Genomic DNA, 6,393 nt, shown 5'->3' on the forward strand with positions numbered 1-6,393 from the left:
AAAAACAAACCATGATTCTGAATGTATTATGTATATTGTTTCTTTGAAAAATACGGAGATTTTATTATTGACACTGACTCTTTAAATTTTACTAGGTGCAGTGATACACAGACATTGGCACAATTTTTGAAGGAAAAAATTAGTTCCAGTAAAAACAGTCAGTAGCCTGGCTTGCCTTCCCCTTGCTGGAGTACAGGGAGCTTGTAGTCTGCTCATGCTGCGTCTTTGCCCTATGTTAGCCTCTGTGTTCTTTGTAGTTTCATAGTTGTCTTTACTGACTGTGCAGTGACCAACAATTAAACTTTTACCATTCTCTGCCTGCAAGTAAAGCAAGTAGGTTTTTTGCTTTCTCAACTATTTACTAATTTTATGATTCCTTGAAATGTACTTTTGTATAACCTATACTCTTAAATTCATGCAAGGGACTTCAAGAATTCATGGTAAATGTTTGCTTTGTTATCACACATACTAAAACTGGAACGATACAGAGAACATTAGCATGGCCCCTTGCGCAAGGATGACACGCAAATTCGTGAAGCGTTCTGTATTTTTAAATGGTATAAGATAGGATGAATGTAAAACTAATGTTCTCCCATATAAACTACTACATAATTCACAATAAAACATTAAAAAAAAAAAAAAAAGGACATCGTCCTTGGTAAAGTGGAGGGTCAGTGAAAAAGAGGAAGACCCAACTGAGATGGATTGACACAGTAGCAGCAACAGTGGGGCTTAAATGTAATGACAATTATGAGGATGGCACAGGATTAGATAGTGTTTCATTCTGCTGTGCATAGGGTCACTATGAGCCAGAAATAATAGATGGCACATAACAACATATCCTTGATCATTTTATAAAATGTAATGAATAATTAATTTTTTGTGCTACGGTAGAAGCATGATGTTTATGCCTGCATTTATTTTTTATTCATTTTCATTGCTGTGTACTACTAGATTGTCCAAATATACTACAATTGACTTATTTAACACTTATTTGTATCTTTGGCAATTCTTGTTTTTGCAGTACCAAATGAATCCTGAATATGAAAAGCATCAACACCCATCCTCAAAATTTTATCGTGTTCCTTTCTTCTAATTTTTCTTTATTATAAACTTTCCCTGTCTCTGGATTAACGATACTAGTAACTATTTAGTACAGTTGACCCTTGAACAATGCACGTGTTAGTGGTTGTGATTCACAAGGAGTAAAAAATATGCAAATAATTTTGTATTCCACAAAATTTTAACAACTATTAATGTGCTATGGACTGGAAGCCTTATCAATAACATAAACAGTAAATTAACACACATTTTGTATGTTATATGTTATATGATATGTATTATATAAGCATAGCAACAGTTGTAAGGATAGTGCTAGGTGGGAAAGTATTCTGTTCTGTTTTGCATAGTGTCACTAGGAATCAGAACCTAACAACAACAATGTATTATATATGGCACCCGCATAAAAGATATGTTTTCAGTACCAGATAAAAAGGTATATAATAAAAGTGAAAGGCTTTCATGACTGCTGGCATAACTCCAACAATGGTTTCATGAATTTCTTTTTCATTTCTTATCATGACCCTTACACTTGAAATACTGGATAACTACAGCTGAAGACCTCAATTTACAGTATACATCAAGCAAGTCAACTTTTTCTTTATAAATGTAATGTTTGATTGAATTTTTCTGCTACTAGCAGAATCATAATGTATACAACTGTAATTAGAGTTCATTCATTTTTAATTTTTGTATAATACTACATTGGCTAAGTACTGAAGACCTCAATCTACAGTACATATAAAGCAATTCAACTTTTTCCTGTAATGCCATGACCTTTTTTCTGCTTCTTGGGAGCATTTCCAGCATCACTAGTGGCATTTTGTGGGGGCCCTAAGGCATTATTCAAGGTTTATGGTATTGCACTTAGAATGATTAAAAATACCCTAAAACTGCAAGAGATCACTTTTTACTGCAATGAGCAATGTACTGCAGAGATAATTAACTTCATGGCATTTAAATAATCCATGCATAATGAACCCACACAGTTCACATCTGTGTTATTCAAGGGTCCATTGTACTCACCTGAAGTAGCCAACATTAACCCTACGGGGGGTTCTGAGGCTTCTTTTGTAACTTTACCTTTGTCCTACTCAAGGAGACCTGGTTGTACAATGAGTTAAAATTGGACAGCAACCTTAAAGGTCGGAACTTCAAATTCACCAGCTAACCCAAGGGAGAAAGCCAAGACTATTTAATACTATAAAAATGTAAAGTCTTGGAAATCCTATGGAACACTTCTACTTTGTCCTCTAGGTTCACTGTGAATCAGAATGTACTAGATGGAAGTATATTTTCTGTCCTATTCCATTCCTTCCTTCTAGTAGGACAGATGTTGATCCCTCCCTTCTTTTCCCATGCCTGCTTATCCCCAGAATGAACACTGCTTAATCAACTTCTCTAGAGTCAGCTTCCTGTGGAATCCAAATTAAGATAGGAAAAAACATGCCTTTCTCCTCAAGTTAAATAATTATATAAAACAATATTTCTCATAGCACTTTTTAAAATTTGTGTTTTAGAATATATTCACATAGAGTTCAATAGGAAAGAAAATACGCTAAATTTGAGTCCCTAGGAATATAGGTTGTGCTTCTCTGCATATTTTCTTACCTATTACACATGGCCATTGTTGTTAAGTGCCACTAAGTAGGTTCCAATTCATATCAGTCATGTATAGGGTTTCTGAGGAGTAGTTGGTGGGTTTCAACCACTTATTTTGCGATTAGTCATCCAGTTCTTATACACAGAAAACTATAATAATAACAACAGATGATAACAAACAAGATACACATTCTCTTATTGATTGAAAATTTACTCAAAGTGTCTGTAAGGTAAAAAAAAAAAAATCATCTTTTAATCAGCATTGGACCTGCGTCAAATATGTATCAGCAACATATCTAAGATTTGCATATTAGAATTGTCATATGTAGGAAAAGCAAGTTTTCAATGTACAAGAAATTCTGCAAAGGAATTCACAGTGAATTCTTCTGATTACCTCGCCATTTGTAAGATCAGGTATACATCTTTATATTTCATTTATATCATCTCTGTTCAAAATAGAATGAATTAATTTCAAATTGGCATTAAATAGTCTGCATTAATTGATCCAAGGTAAGTATTATCATTCAAAATACTATCTTGTATGATAATTTAGAAATACTTATACTTAAAAAGAGTTTTTTTAAGCAGGTGATGGAGTCCTGCTGTGGCTCTGTAGGATAAGTGGCCAACTACTAACCCAAAGATCAGCAGTTCAAACCCAATGCTCCTCAGAAAATCTATACAGGGTCGCTATGAGTTGGAACCGACTCAGTAGCACATAGCAACGACAATGTTTCAAACAGTGTCTCTTAGTTAGCTTCATTCAAAAATGATGTAGTGTAATAAAAGTGGTTTTAAAACTGAAAGTACTACAAAAATATATGGTGATTATTGCTATTCACTCCAAAATTAACTACTTATAGAATACTACTTCATGATGTGCTATTTACCAACAGCTCTGTGAGGTAGTGTACCAAATCAGACAGATAACAATTCATATTTTATTTTCATGTGATTTGTTAAGCATTTTTATGAAGTTTATAATTTATTCATATAGTGAATAAATGCAACTACATATAATATATGGAAATAATAGTAATAGCTGCAATTTACTAAGTGTTAAATTTGTGTCTGATATTGTTCTTTGAAAGTAATTTAAATGTAAGTATTTACACTGTTCCATGCTAATAGAGTCCTGGTGTGGTGCTGTGGGTTAATGTGCTAAACTACAAAGTCAGTTTGAACTTCAAGGTTGGTGGTTCAAGCTTACCAGTCACTCCTTGGAAACTCTCTAGAGGGTCGCTGTGGGTTGAAACCGACTCAATGGCACTGAACAACATTGCTAATGGACATATTATCAGGAGGGACCAGTCTCTGGAGAAGCACATCATGCTTAGAAAGTGGACACTCAGTGTAAAAGAGGAAGATTCCCAATGAACCAGATTGGCACAATGGCAGCATCAATGGACTCAAGCGTAGCAAGGACTGTGAAGTTGGCTCAGAACTGGACAATGGTTTGTTCTGTTATGCATAAGGTTGTTAGGAGTGCATACTGATTAGATGGAACACCTAACAACAACAATCTGGCGAGGACTTCTGGTGTGACACTGTGAATCAGCACTGGACTGTGAACCACAAGACTCGCAGTACAAACCTACCAGCTGCTCCATGGAAACCCTATACAAGGTCACTATGAGTCAGAACTGATTCGACGGCACTTAACAACAACAACAACAACAACAACAGCAACAATGCTACTGGCATTGTAGGATCAGTACTGGACTACTATTCCATATTTGACTCTTTAACATAGAAACTCTATACTGTGCTCCTTAGAAACAAAATGCAGTGTCACATGAGTCAGAAACTACTCAAGGATACTTAACAATCAGGAGAATATAGTTAAAAATCCAATAATAAGGCATTTCCTTGTATCTCTCACTTAAAATTTAAAAAACATTAAAATTGACCAAACTCTTTAATTATTCAAAGAAACAAGAAATGGGATAAATAAGCTTGGCACTGTGGGATAAGTACTAGAATTCTAACCAAAAAGTCAGCAGTTCAAACCCAACAACTGCTCCTTGGAAACCCTGTACAATGTTGCTATGAATCTGAACCAACTCAACAGCACTTAACAACAACAATCTAGTAAGTAGCGAGAGGAAGATAAGGCTTTCTGCTAGTGCAAAGATATACAGTCTCATAAATGCTATATCGTGTTGCTAGAACCCACCTGACAACACTTAACAACAATACAACAACATCTAACAAATATAGTCAAATCCAGGCCAAAAGGAAAACAAACAATAAACGAAACCCCCCAAATTCCTGAATCTCTAGTCATACAGTACTAGAAGAAATAGAACTCTCTAAAAGTGGTTTTAATAGTTCTAAAGGAGTTACCTTTTGATTAAACCTGTCTAGGGATAGAAGAAAGTCTGGAAATATCTTAAAACACTTTAAAGACCCTGTTCTGCAGAGCAATAAACAGGAAAGGGAAGTTAATGAATAATACACAGATATCTCTTCTTTTGAAAATATATACTCTGATTTCCCTTGGTAATAAATCCTGAAGTGAGGCAGGTGAAGGAGAAAGACAAAGAGAGAATGCCTAGATTAACACATAGAAGCTTTTGCTTTAATGGGCTTTATTGTGTTTTATACAGATCTTCTTCATAAAAGAACACAATAAACCTGAGATAAAAGTTGATGAAAGTTAGAAAATACAAAAGTGTATTTGAGATAATGACCCTGAATTGAAGCTTCTGAAGGTCACTGTTCTTAAATTTTCTTTCTTGCAGCAAGGGAGAAAATCCCATCCACTGATTTGGCAAATAAATATAAAATTCCTCCTGAGATAACTGCCTGAACAATATTCATGGGTTAATTATAGTGCATGATACGAGATTTCAAACCAGTCTTGTGACTATGGGAATGACAAAGGAGCAGAGTTCTGAATATTTGTTTAAAAGAACTATTCAAAGGCAGGGTCAGTGTGTCTGTGCTTACTTGTGTGGTTACATATTTGACCCACAGCCTCAGAGCTTCCTTTTACCCTCCCAAGACCTTGTGTTTCAGCCATTGGGCTCCAGGTATATCCAGGGTTCACACCTGGCCCAAGAGAGGAAATTCAGAGCTATTACTAATAGACAAAATGATTGATCAGCATTTGTTATCCAAATCAAACCCACTGATCTTGTGTCAATTTTGACTTATTGCTGTTGTTGTAAGTGTTGTGGAGTCTGTTCCAACTCACAGCTGCTCTGTATAGGATTTCTGAGAAGCAGCTGGTAGCTTTGAACTGCTGAACCTTGTAGGTTCATAATCCAGTGCTTATCCTACAGTGTCACACCACCATATAAATTTACATGATGTTAAATAAGTCAAATATCACTCCTGAGCAAAATATGGTTTGTACTTCCTTGTTTTGCATGTTCTCTTCTTTTGTTGTTGTTATTGTGTACCATCCAGTCTGTTTGGATTCGTAACAACCTTGTATAGGATTTCCAAGAGTGGCTGGTGTGTTTGAAATGCCAACCTTTTCCTATAGTATCATAAGGAACACTTACAGTGTAATTCTAGATCTTCATTTATCATAATGTATACTGTATGGGGTCTTGGTATGCCATTGTAGGATAAGTACTGCACTGTTAACCACAGGTCTGTGGTTCAAACCCACCAGCTGCTCCTCAGAAAGTCTATATATATGGTTTCCATGAGTTGGAACCAACACGATGCCACTTAAAAACATCAACAATATGCAGTTGTATAACTGGTTTTGTGTGTTTT

Source organism: Chrysochloris asiatica, unplaced genomic scaffold (genome assembly GCF_000296735.1).
Source record: "Chrysochloris asiatica unplaced genomic scaffold, ChrAsi1.0 scaffold00002, whole genome shotgun sequence".
Lineage (NCBI taxonomy): Eukaryota > Metazoa > Chordata > Mammalia > Afrosoricida > Chrysochloridae > Chrysochloris > Chrysochloris asiatica.